The sequence below is a fragment of the Vidua macroura genome, chromosome 5, assembly GCF_024509145.1.
Source record: "Vidua macroura isolate BioBank_ID:100142 chromosome 5, ASM2450914v1, whole genome shotgun sequence".
Taxonomy (NCBI): Eukaryota; Metazoa; Chordata; class Aves; order Passeriformes; family Viduidae; genus Vidua; species Vidua macroura.
The window spans coordinates 58,222,601-58,236,734 of record NC_071575.1 but is presented as its reverse complement, the minus strand read 5'-3'; positions in this window follow the sequence as shown (position 1 = coordinate 58,236,734).

Genomic DNA, 14,134 nt, shown 5'->3' with positions numbered 1-14,134 from the left:
AGTTTCTACTTGCTCATCAGCAATGAGGTGAAGATAGCATCTGGCTACAGATCAGTGTGCAGGCCTTGGAAAAGGTCCCTGTGCCTAGTGATTGCAGTGGCATTGAGATGCAAGCTTTTGGCATGCAGCTAAGTCCTTTATAAGAAGAAAACTGTGCACGTTCCAAGAAGAGAGGCAATGTTATTAATCCAAGTGCTCTGTAATACTGGAATGCTTCTGTACTAAGGTGGAGGCTGAAGGCTGAAGTAAGCTCATATCCCACACCCTCCAACACAGCAGTCTGGCAGATGTAGGCAGGAGAGGGATGGAGAGGCCTCAGCTCCAGCTGGATGTGTGCTGGTTCCTTAGGCTCCAACAAGGAAAACAAGTGGAAAATAACTTGGAAAATGTCTTTGACCTCAAGAGTTCAATATCTGTTGACTTTAATAGGTAACTTGATCAGCCCAGGGGCTGGCCAGCGTGGCTACCTACTGCTTCCCCAGCCACCTTCCACCCACAGCTCCATCCTGGGCTCTGAACCCCTCAGGGGTTGCCTTGTGCTCTGGCTGTCAGGATGTGGCTCCTGGGCTGTGTGGCACAGTGGCACACCAAGGGGCAGCCCCCCCGAGCAGAAAACACTGCATTTTATAGGGCTGGAAGGAGCTGTGCATGGCAAAACCCTCTCCCCTAAGGCTGCTAAATGAGGCCTGCATGTAGGCAGGTGTATTGCCTGTACCTGCTGTCTATATTGCCTGTTTACTGATGTCTGGCATTTTGGGGGGGAAGAGCAAAATAAGGTGAGTAAAGGTAAAGATATGACCAAGCAGAAACTGGCCTCTGGCTTCCCTCCTGCTTCCCAGTCCTGCTGCCATGTGCTGGTGAAGGGTTCATGGAACATCCCAGCACTCCAGCCTCAGCTGCAGGTGGGTTGATTTTCACTGTGCATCAGTGAAAAGTTTGTGAGAAATATATGTAGATCAGATTCAATATTAAAACAAGAATACAGTAACAATTTTGTTATATCTCTGACTCAATTTGCTTTTTCCTGAGACACATCACATCTTCCAGAAAACAGGCAAAGATAGGAAAGAGATAACAGACAATGTCATTATTAATCTAAACATTTTTAGCCAGGTAGTAGCAAACAGCTAAAACAAATGTATATCTCGTCTCTAATATAATTAGCTGTGGCTGTCAGTATCTAAGGAACAACAAAAACAACCATGTTAGATTATGCTGTATACTGTGACAAGTAATTTTAAGAGTCTTTGAATGTTTAGCAGTGGAAGGAGGAGGTAGAAGCAGGAAAGGTTATTATAAAAAAAATCCCTGAAGGCTGAGGCATAGCAAGACACTGTGGTCTTCTTGCAGACCTCAGTTATTTGCTTTCCCAGGTACAGCACTGTCTTTTTGCAATTGAAATACATTTTTTACCCCAACACATACTTAAATCATTCCTGGTGGACTAATTCCTACTTGCTTCCCTGTTCATGCCCCCTAAACTTTGCATCAATAAGTAAGAAGTGTAGCTTTGGGGATATTCAGTGCTATTATGAGAATGTGCATATTTTCTTCCTGGTTGTTTCAGGTCTGTTATCTGGTTCAAAGTCAGAAAAAAACTCCAGATTTCATTGAAAAGATGTAAAAAACCCACATACCCTTTTAAGACATCAAATTCTCTTGACAGTAGTCCCCCTGAGTGCTGCTTTGTTGCTATGGTGATTACTAGTCCATTTAAGCCACTTTAAAATTGTAATGATGAGCAAGAAAACCAAATTCATAACAATGTCATTAGCATAGCTATTTTCATGTGTTCCATGAGATTAGGAAATGACCAGTCTGGGGAATAGTAGCCTGATTTATTTTCATTTTTTATGGGCTGTTAATGATTTAATGGCAAACAGATCTGATGCAAGCTGCTATCAAAGACATCAGCTCAGAGCTCTGAGATGATAAAGCTATGGGGCCTTGGTGATCCACTATGCTAGAATAAGCCAGCCTGAACTAATTAAAATACCTTCAGGGGCATCCTCCACCACTGGTGTGATATCAGACTTGTGCTCTGAGAGGAATCTTGTCCTGCTGAGGCAGTACCAGAGAAGGGAAATCCAAAGTTAACTCAGTTCCCAAACTTTTTGGGCCCTCAAGTCCTCAGAGGCTGTCAGGTGAATGGTGGATTCCATGAGCCACCACCCTTGGCACTTCAGCTGAAGAACCGCAGCGGTGGTGCCGTGCTTGTGGGCCAGTAAGTCTGAGCTGGAAGCTAGCTGGCAGATCTGCAGAGGGCTGAGGGACACCTCAGCTCAGTGTGTGCTCTGAAGGGGAACAGACAGAGAGGAAACCCCAGCACTCACCACAGGACGCCTCTCTACCTGTCAGGACACATGCTTTAGCTGGAGGAGTTTGAATAAGTGAATGAAAGGCATCACAGATGCTGGCCTGTGAAGTGCCTGGTGAGCTTCACTGGCCTGCGGCTATGGAGGGGACATGGAGGATGGCCCACTGTGCAGGGGCTGGGGCAGCAGCAGGAGAGGGACCTTCAAGCAGCACTGATGAGGCTGTCCAGGCACACCTGCACTTCCTTTAGTCTTTCGGAGACTGTTCCAGATTATGATTCACTGAAGTGTATTTAACCCTTCAGTGAATAAAGTAAAAATTCTTCTTATCTGTAAGTATCATTGAGCAGGGCGGTTTTGGTTTTTGGCGCCGGCAGGAATTGTGATGCCCTCCAGCAGCAGGAAGGATGCTCCCACCCAGCTGCCAGGTCTTGTGTGAAGACCAAGGACGCTGGATGCCATACCAGAGAGGCACAGTTGACACAGGCCGGTGACAGACATCACCCCTTGGTCAGCAGCAAGGTCTGATCCAGGGATGGGAGCACCCTGCATGCCACTCCCTTGCAAACTGGGTCCATTAAATATTTGTCCTTGCTAAGGTTATACATCAAGGATATGACTCCAAAATATCTTGTTTAACAAAATATGCTCTAAAATATATTTTAGTGACTGAAAATCTTAAAAATATTGGCCAGCTGGCAGAGGGGGGAAAGAGCTAAGATAAAATAATAAAATAGATGAAATGGCAGACTCTGTGCTGCTGGTGTCGCTGATGCTCCTTTGGTGTAAGACTTGTATGAGGCAAGAGGAGTCTGAAGTTCCAGATATGACAGACAGGAGTTATCAAAGTAAAGTTACTGTGACTATTTTTATAAGGCTCCCAGAAAATTAAAGGCCTCTCCTTTCCCTGTTAAGAAAAAAAATTGAGCTGAAATACAAAAATATCACCTGCTGTTCAAGGCTGAATTCTTTTTCATTCTGAAAATGTGGAACTTGTTATATCTGCAGTCACCCAACAAGTGATGAAACTCTAATTTCAGAGGCAAGAGGCTGGTGCTTACAGCAGCCTTTCTATGGCAGGAGGCACAACAGGAAACAGGCACAACTGGAAATACTCTTGTCTCAGCACCTGGCTTTAGAGTCTATCTGCCACTGGTTCCAGCTACAATGAGTTGTAAAATAAAATAAAATTAAATTTAGAAAAAGCAAGGTATTGATTTTATGATATTTTTGCCTGACCTTCTTCCCTTTACCTAGGGGTAAATGTGTTACTTGTTGGTTCAGATACAGTGCTGACAGCCTGTGTGTCAGTGTGTGATGTGTAGTGAGAAATCCCTCTCCAGAAAACAGGCTCTGGGCAACATGTTCCTGAAAAACTCTCTGATGTTATCATGGCCCAGTCTTGCCTTGCTAGTGCAGCTCTTGCTCTGTGGTCCACCTTCTGTAGGAGAGATGCTTGAAGTAAATCCAAAATTTTAGCAAATCCAAAATTGGGACTGCCACCCTTTCCTTATTTTATACATATACACATATATAGAGAGTATATGTATTATTTTTGTATAACACCTGGTTTGACTGGCTTAAGGAAGGTAAGCAAAGGTACACAAAAAAATGCTGAACCTAATATATCCTTATAATTTAATATCAGTATCTGCCTACTCCAGCAGGCTGCTGGTGACCCTGATGAACCAGAGATATCGGTGTTTTGGCTCCCTCTTGTTGGTGTCATGAAGATGCCCATTGCTGTGGCTCAGGCACCACAGAGGATCTGGAGCTGCCATTTGGAAATTGCCACAACCAGGGTCAGGGTGGCAGGCTCATGTGGAGGGGGTATATTTAGACAAGAAGTTTACTTTGTAGACAACAAGAGATACTAAAATTATTGAACCTGTTCCACTCCAAAATTGTTGCTGCTTTCACTGGCAAAGATGACCTCACCGAGTAATCCCTCATAGAAAAGTGGAAGAAATGCAGGATCTTTCAAGTGTTTTGCTCAGTGAAAAAAACTGTGATGCAAGAACTTTATCTTAATTCAAAGCCTGCACAATGTGACATTTTCCTTTATCTCCTCCATCCATATGTGGCTTCTATGTGAATAGCAACACAAGAAAAACAACATCAAAATTAAAAAGAAAACCATAATATTTTTGGCCTGCAGAAATCTCATCAAAAAATTCATCACAGAAGGGACTGAGTGAAGGCAGACTCAGCTTGTCATTTTGGATGCAGGCAAATGGAAAGGTAAATGAAAGGCAAAAAATGAAGGTGTTGGGTCACTATCTCTAATAACACATCTAATTCTGTTGTTATTCCATCTCCAGGTTGATCTGGGGAATTTGTTGAACTATGAGTTTCTGTACAGATATAGGGTTCATGCTTCAGTGCACAGTGCTGATTGCTCATCAGAGGCCTGTGAGCAAAGGCAGCTACTGCAGAAATTCAGTTCTCCTTCTGTAATGAGCTTGTCCAAAAGAAAGGAGAAAAAGGATTAAAGTCAGTTATAAATTGTGTTTTATTTTCCATTATGACCTTTCTTTGCAAACATCTTAGGTTTCCCCCATATGACTTCTGTATAAATGAATACATATATATATATATATATGTTTTTCTTCGTTTAAATGTAACACCAGATGAATTATCTTTTGTCAAAGTCATAGAGCAATGAAGAGAACAAACAAAAACCCACTGAGTGGTTATTTATTGCCTGTGATGTTTCAGTGAGGAAAGACTTCCTGTTACCAAATTAACCAGCTTCCCTCTCTGTTTATTTGACTAACAGATGAACAAGACTGAAAGGATTTGCTATTGCATGTTTTCCCTAGTAATGCATCAGTGTGGAGCCAGAATGCAGCAGGAAGGAGCTCTGTGCTTGCAGGAGGTCTCTGGCTGTGGCACTACTGTAAATGTCACTCTGACTCTCTTTCTAGGAGGGAGATTTAGCTCAGCAAAAATAGTTTTAAATAAGTGTTTTAAATAAGTGGGCTCTTTAGAAACCATCCACACAAATGGAATGAGCCTTAGAGTGTGTTTTACAGCACCATCAAGAATGAGAGTTTCACAGAAACTGTTTCCTGTTCATCTGCTCTCCTGTTGGAGACTATTAATGGCTTCTTATTGGAATGTGTATTGAGGACAGCTGAATACCACTGAGCTCTGCAAGGATGGCTTTCATTTCCCTTGTGAGCCAGGCTTACAGCAAGTGAGGGTCTTTCTTGGAAGGTTCACAGCAAATGTTCCTTTAAAAGAAACTTAAACTCTGCAGGTTTTAGTGTAATTTCTTTAAAATCCTGCCACTGTGATCTCTGCTGAGCTTTACTGCATTTCCCATGAGGTGTTCAGCTGCATCACTGCACAGCAGCTCCAAGTCTGCACAGCAAGTGCTGAGGAACTGTCTCAGATCCCTTGGCTCTTCAACCAGTGGTAACAATACATTTTGTTTCCACCATTTCAGAAGCACTTCTAGTTCTCTTATTCATGAGTCCATAGTTGCAAGCTGGTAGTAAAAACACGCAGCTCTATAAAATACATCTTGTTAAGGTAACTTTTTCTATCCTGTGCATCACTTAAGTGCTTGCCTAAGTTGTGTTTATCTCCAAGAGTTCCATCAGTAAAAGCTGTGTTCCCAAAGCCTGGCTGCTCTTCAGAATTGTTTTTCTCTTTATACTGTTAAGTCAAGTAAGCTTGAATTTTGGTTTTTTTTTGTTTTTGTTTTTTTTTTTTTTTTTTTTTGTTTGTTTGTTTGTTTGTTTTTTTTTTTTTTTCTTTGAATTGCTCACAGAAGCCATTGAAAAGTCAGTGTTTGCCAGTTTTTACCACAGGTATAGCTGGCTTTTAATTAAGCCTCTAAGCTACTGTAGATTGTTTTCTACTGCCAAGTAGATATTAGGTTTTATATCCCAGGGGGAAAATGAGTTCTTCGACATTTGTTGTTTGGCCTGATGCAATTTGGAATATTCACGTGAGCACACATAAAAATCTGAACAAATTATTCAAAAAAACACCATCTGATTTGAAAACTTCTTAATGTTTTTGTTTCAAGCTTCAATCTACAGCACATACCTGTTTCTGAAGCTGCAGTCCTTGGGGCCATGAGTTTAGATTCCCTTTGTGCCCATTTTCCCTTGTAGCATTAATCTTCAGGCTTAGCTAACTCATAGACAAAAATCCTGGGGAAGAAATGCCAATTAGACAGCAGCCTACTTTGCTTTCTCTCAACCCAGCTTATTATGGATTCTCGTCATCTTCCTGGGAGCACATGAAGGTCTGGGAGTCTGAGGATCCTCTCTTTGGTGTAACTACATCCATCATTTACCCACAGTAATGCTGAATCAAAACCTTCTTTTGATAGAAAGCTCCTGCTGGATCATTGCAAACTTTTTTTGGTAATGGCACCAAGTTCCCATCTTAAAAAATGAGACTCAAACAACCCAGCACATTTCTATGTGGTGAATTTACCTGTGCTATGTTACCTTTAGAACTGTGTTGACTCCCAATTTGCTCTCACATTAGACAGGGCCCAATTGATTTCTTAGTTTTGGTGGGACTTCTGCCAAATCAGGCACCATGAAATGACTGAAGAGATTTCTGGGTGCAATCATGCAGGAAGCAAGCAAATGTTCTTTATGGCTAAACTCAAAGAAGTTTTCTTTCCCTTTCCTTCACTTGTTTTAGTGGCCAGGTCTGCCAAGGCTCTGGAGCATCCATCACATACTTAAACTCATTTCAGATCCAGAAACAAAATTAAAAAGGAGGGGAGAGGCATTAACATGATTCACAGGGTTTCTAAAAGCATGAAGAAAGCATAAACCAAAGAGAATTTAAAATGTGTGTGACATGAGAAGCTCCTGAAGAAACTGAGTCTGACGCAGTACAGGAAGGATGTTGATGGGATGGCCTTGTATCCTTTAAATATTTTCATGTCAGCAGATTTAGAAGGTCAAGAGTTCCTCAAAGGAGGTAAAGCATAAAACCAGGTAGGTTACACACTGTGACATACCTCAGAGTATGAGTAACAGACTAAAGCATGGTGAAATAGGGGGCTGAGACACTGAAAATGCAGGCACCTAGTTGGATGAAAATTTGAAGAAACGGAGGATGAAATGATCTTGTAAAATTATCACTGATAAGAAGGGCATAGTAGTCTCTTTTACCAATTTTAAGACACTTATTGGATAAAACAAACCCATTCCTTCAACACTTCAAAAGCAAACCTGTTTTTTGTATTTTGTTACAATTTCAGCATTCAGTGTGTTACAGATTTTAAAATAATTTTTTAAAAAGAAGTAAAGATTTCAAAATAAACTTTAAAATTATCAGTTTTTCATTTAGACCCATGGGTAAAACAATATCACAGCTCATTTGAATCTCAGTAATCCCATTTTGGACAAGCTGTGGCCAGGCTAAAATTTAGAGCATCATTTTGATATACATGGGCTCACGTGAGTGGTAAAGCTGCTGGTGGGTCCAGACATAGGATCAGACTCTAACTTTCCTTTAAAAAAAGTGAGACAAACCATCAAGCTCCCTCCTACAGTTGTGTATCACAAAACTCAAGCAATTTCTTGGTATCTAAGATTTTTTTTAAGGCATAAAGAGGTAATTTTAAAAAAATCAACAATAAGTTGTTTTGTTTCCCACTAAAGATTAAAAAAGACAGTTTGCTCCCCCAGGGTTGAGGTGTCCTATACAGATTTTCAGAAAAATACAGTCTGAATTTTTTATTAATTTTGGTGTTTGGCTTTAGATGAAGGTGGAAGTCTTTGGAACAGGTTTAGTTTTGATCCATTAGAATAGATCAGGATTTCCATGCCACCACTCTGTGAGGCATCTGAAGGGTGTAAAACTATTTGGATTTAGAATCTATTATAAAGCCAAGTGAGTCCAATTAAACCTCTTTGAATCACAACTATGTAAGAAATGCAGAATTAAAAACAACGATAGAAAGGAAAATAATTTTTGTAAAGTTCAGTTGAAATTATCTAAATTATGGAGATAAATTGAGGCAAAGATTTTTAGTTGCTATTATCTTAAATAAAATACAACACTACAGCACAAAATCTAATACTGAAACATTGCATTCAGCAGTTCCTTGTACCCTCCTGCTGCAGGGGGACAGCAGCTAAGGAAAGAGCATTCAGGTGCAGTACGGCATCTCCGCTCAGGTGTGTGTGGTGATCTGTGTTCACATCACAGAATCACAGATTCATGGAATAATTTGGGCTGGAAGGGACCTTTAAAGGCCATCAAGTCCAACCCTCCTGCAATGACACCTGCAACTAGATCAAGTTGCTCAGAGCCCCATGCAGCATGGCCTAGAATATCTCCAGGGATGGGGCATCTGCCATCCCTCTGGGAAACTTGTACCAGTGGTTCACTACTCTCATCATAAAACATTTCTTCATTATAAATAGTTTAAATCTATCCTCCTTTAGTTTAAAGCCACCACCTCTTTTCCTATTGTGCAGTTGAGCTTTGTGGAGGCTTTTTGATTCTACTCAAGGAGAAAGGGAAAGCTGGGGGAGGTGTATATGTGGGGGGTATTTATGGTAAGGGGAGATGAAGGCTTTGGTGCTCAGGGAGAGCTGTGCCTCCTGGACCTGTGCTCCTGGGGATGGGGTAACCACTGGGGTGCTGTGCCAGGCAAGGAAAGATGATCGGGATAGCTGAGAGGCTTCACATATGCCAACTTTCCTGGTTAAACACAGCTGTAGAAGAAAAAAAAATCCCCTATGTTTCCATTGTGAGGTCAAACTCAGCTGGGATATGTGAAGCAGCTCACCTGCATGTCCTAGAAGTTTTACATGGGGAATTTATGGTTGTATCAGAAAGTGTTTTCTGGGTCAGCTTTTCCCTTTTTTGGGCTCTCATTTTCCCAGTTCACTTCTGTCTCACCTGGACACACACCAACTTCTAGTGCATATAACTTTACTTTTGCCCTTTACTACCCAGCTCTGTGGTCTGGAATACAGATACCAGAACAATGAATGTGTTAAAAGAGGTAAAGTTTATGTGTTCGTCTAACATATGCCTAGTCTAAATCTGAGGATTGATCACAGTAGGCTTGTTCCGATACTTAAGCATGTGCTTGAACATTTTTTAATGTAGGAAATATAACTATATGATATTTATGAATGCTATTATGAGTTTCTGTGTCATTAGAGATTCATTATCTTACTGGAAAGTGAAAGGTGGTCAGCTCATGACCATAATTAAAGTGTTTGGCTATAATTTTATTGTTGGTGTACTACATTTTCCTGTGTCTATCTAACATTTTGTTTCAGGAAAAAGCTATGTATTGTACCACACAAAACCAACTTGCTGAAGCTGGAAGCATCTCAGAAGACCATCTAATCCATCCCCTGCTCAGAATAGGGTCAGTCACAGCTCAGGACCATGTCCAGTCAGCCAAGGGTGGACACCCTACAAGCTCTCAGGACAGCCTTTGCAGTGTTTGATCTCTCACAATAAAAATAGTGGTTAAGTGCTGTATACTACAAATTCTGGCTTCCTTAAATCACCATACAAAACAAAACAGAAATCACTTTAAATAAACAAACACACATTTCATCCTAAGTACGTTTTTTCCACAATGTGTTATCTTATTGCAGCAAGGAAAGTGCCACTAGTTGGTACAAATACACAATGGCTGGACACATGAAACTATTTAGGTATCTCATACCCAACCAAAACAAGGAATGTGTACAGAGCTACCAAAATGTGGTCTGAATAACTTGGCCAGGATCAAGGTTGAGCCTGACTCCCTGGCTCACTACCCTAAACTTCTTGTTGCACTTGGTCTGTCTTCTCTCTCTCTCCCCATGAGATTTGAAGTAACAGTTTTGGCCTTTCCAAAGCCTGACACAGTTTATTCCTTGCGGAATTAAGATATTCTGTCTTATTAAAAGGAGTACAATATTGGAGTAGTATTGGTTTTTTTGCTACATGGATAGTTCATTAGGAATGTCATTCAACATTTCATGAAAATATGAAAAAAAAGGATATTGTATAATTAAAATATTTACTATTTTAACCTTCTTACACATCACATAAACATGATCAGGTCTTATGAAGTGTGGGTTTGATCCAAAAAATAAAAAAACCCTCAAAAAAAAAAAAAAAAAAAAAAAAAAGCCCCAAAACCCAGTAAGATGAATGCTTTTCAAGCATGGAGCTTTATCTTCCAGGCAAGCAGAAGCAGTGAACACAGAATACTTACAGGCTACAAAACGCAAAAGCAAATTGTATGCAATGAATTAAAAAAAAAAAAAATCACGGAAGATGAATATCTTAAAATCAAAGCAAACCATTATTTAAATTTCTTATCATGGAACATTTTCTCTTTGAAGCCATGGAACAGCAGCTCAAATCAGCCCCCTCGGATGTCAGGCAGCCAGGGTCTGACTGCAGGGTCTGACAGCCCAGTCCCATGAGGATGAAGCTGCCAGCACGGTCAGGTACCGTAGCATTTCAGGCACTGCTGCAGCACAGCGATGGCTTATTGCTGTAAAATACCTGTAGCACTTCTCCAAATGAGGTCAGTGAGTGCATTAAGAGCCAAATATTCTTGCTTTGTGTTAGCTCTTAATAGTGGATGGTGGAGTCATATCTCAAAGAAGCACTGGATGGCAGTAAATGCCCAAGAAAAGCCAGGCAGACAAAGGCAATTAAATAAAGCAAGGTAGGGAGAAGCTGAAAACTTCAGCTGCTTCAATGATCAGTTCTTTACAAATGGCTATTATATAATATAATAAGTAACTGTAGTTTTACTTATTCATTAGAGAGTTTTGTGCACGGCTACAATCCATCTGCTTTAAATGGCTTGAGAGTGAAATTGGCTGTCTCAGACTTAATAGGAGTTTCTGAATATCAGGAAGGAGAAAAAACCTTTCTGTTTTCAGGTACATTGCAAACTGGATGAACAAAAGATTTTTCTTTGAAAATTTAAATAACTGAATATATTTTCTTATTTGCCAAGGTTTTGCAGATTGATTGCTTTTTTGTATGTATAGGGAAATGAGCACAGAGCAGTATTTCTGTTGAACTTTATATTGCTTTTTCTTTGAGATGCATTTGGCTGATAAAAGCAATGGCATTGCCAAGCTTAACACTGTAAGGCATTTCATTTGATAATGGATAATATTCTGCTGAAAAAAACCCAGTATTTCTGTACACAAAGCATTACAAATCCCTACCAAAAGGCTCAGAAATCAGCCGATGGACAGATCTCAGAAGATAACTATATCTGAGAAACCAGTATCCCAGTGGGATTTCACAAGGTGCCAGCTCATGGTCCTGCTCTCATCAACATTCTCCACAGCCAGGGTGCAAACACACCCCAGTGGATTTGACTGCAAGAAGTTTGTGTGGGGGAGAGTGACAAAGGGCAGCCCTTCAGAGCTATCCATTGGCACAGCAGCTCGGGCTCCCTTGGGTAACACGCATTTTAACAGTGGGCTGAATTCCTGGAGATGGAACTGCACTGCTGGAATATTTTTGTGCAGGTACCAGTGACAGGACTTAGGACTGTATTTCAGCAAGCAGTGGCCAAGAAATGTTTTCGCGGTGGATAGCTGGCTGCTGATGGGCTCCCAGACTAGCCAAATGGTTAAAGTGCTAAAGTAATCCATGGCTGCATGGAAGGAAATACTGATGAGAAGTGGAAAGGGAAATTATCACTCTGTGAGGCATTAGCAAGAGCTTTACTGGAACAAACTGACCACTTCTTGGATCCCCAGTTTAAAAAATATGCTGATAAATTGGAGAGGATACACTGAAATACTGCAAGAATGATTTGAAGTCTGGAAAAGCTTAGAGCATGCCAAGAGCTCAATATAATTTATCCAGAAGAGCTTAAGTGCCTCGGTCATGGCCTGTAAGCCCCTGTCCGGGGAAAAGGTTTCTGAAGTTTCTGAGTCTCTAACAGAGCAGAGAAAGGCTGGAGCCAGGGTCAGAGGAAGGCTGAAGATCTAGGACAGAGAAAAATGACTTTTTCAAAATCTTTGTACATTATCCATCAGGACCCTGGGCTCAGCCATGCAGGGACAGACATTATTGAAAAAAATGAGCATTCAGTGGAGGAGTTTCTCCTCTGGTACAGCAGTGGGTATCTAGATTAGCAGCTTAAGTCAACACTTGTTTTAGATTTATTCAAGCATAAATAAGAGCAGATTTTTGTCTGCCCTTCACCAGATAAACAGCAACATTCCTGATTTTTCACAGCAATATTAAAACAGAGAACTATGTTGCCATGAAATAAATTGTATAGGGCTCAAAAACAACATACTGTAGATAACAAGGTCCTTAGGATAAACAGATATTTTTGTTGCAAATGCAATGGAGTTCTCTTTATATAAAGAATACCATAGATATGTCAGATAAAAGCCTTGATACATAACAAGATAACAGACCATATTCAATAAGTTTTCCAAACATCTTGTTCTGTCTGTCAGATCTAATGATGACTGGTGACTACACACTTCAGCGAAATGCCGCTTTGCTATTTATTTCTCATTTATTCTCTTGAGAAATCTCAAAACATTTCCAATTTGATTTAAGGAAGTTTCCCAAAGTCAATTGGACATGCTACAGAAAGCAGTTCACTTTCATGGTCAATATGTGGTCTATAAAGAGCAATAAGGAGAAGGTAATTTCATTCTGATCATGCTAACCTTGTATGTTTACGCTCTGCTTAGATTTTAGTACTCCTGTCACTTGCTCTGAAACTTGCGTTATGTTGAATCCTTTTGTCACATCCAAATTTCACTCAGATGGAGTATAAGGATGCACCCACATGAAGGCCAAGCTAGTCAGCAGCCTGGGAGGCATGAAATGGGAGAACCCACAGCTGTGAGTGGTGGTAGAGAGCTGTGCTTTTAGCCCATCCTGCCGCAGTCAAAAGGTGGATGTCCTTTTTAAGCTTTCCCTTGGCTGTGTTTGAGAATATCACCAGGGAAATTAACTATTTTTGCCAAAATAAGTGGATGGTAAATCATTGTCTTCCTCTAGCATCAAAGACCCTCAAGCCATAAGGCTACTTTAGCATTGACAAGATTGACCTTCTAGACCACCTTCAAATCCATACCCATCCTCTGGACAGCAAAATCTAGGTCTGATAACCAGTGTCCAGCAGGGATACCTGCAAACCCCACTCATTGCTATGGCTGCCTGTGGAAAGGGAAAGCTGCCATTCAAGAGGCAGCAAAGGGTCTGGTAAAACATGGAAAGAGAGAGAAAATATTCAATATTCAGGGAATGGTCCTCAGGGACATTTGATCAGAAGGGCAGCTTAGATGTGGGCTATAAACTGGTCTTTAATAAACATAAGGTGAAAATTACCACAAGTGTCCCAGAATATTCGAAGAATAAGAACCATAGTGTCCTAGTGGAGGAAATGTATTTACCTTAATAACTTTAAGGTGGATCTGGGTCAGTTTATGAAGGCCATATTACATGCCTGCTGAAATGGACAAGGCTGACTGCTTTGACCAGGGACGTCCCCCCCACCTTGTGCCAGGTTTATCCCTGTTCTCCCAAAAGTCTCACGCCAAATGGCAGCCCGGTGTTTTCTGCTTTCTCCCTCCCACACAGTGTGTTTATTTACAACAATGATAAGAAATTTTCAGTCTGTGGTTTCCAGACTTTGTGGGTCAAGTGAAAAAAAAACCCCACAAAAATGCCTCTAACCCAGCAAACAAGCTATAGTTTTACTGTGAATTTCAGGCCTGTGGTAGTTTTTTTGTGGTGGTTTGTTGCAATATTAACTTTTTTTCTAACATCATTAAGTGTTAAAATTCCATTATTTAATAGTAGAAAATTTGTGT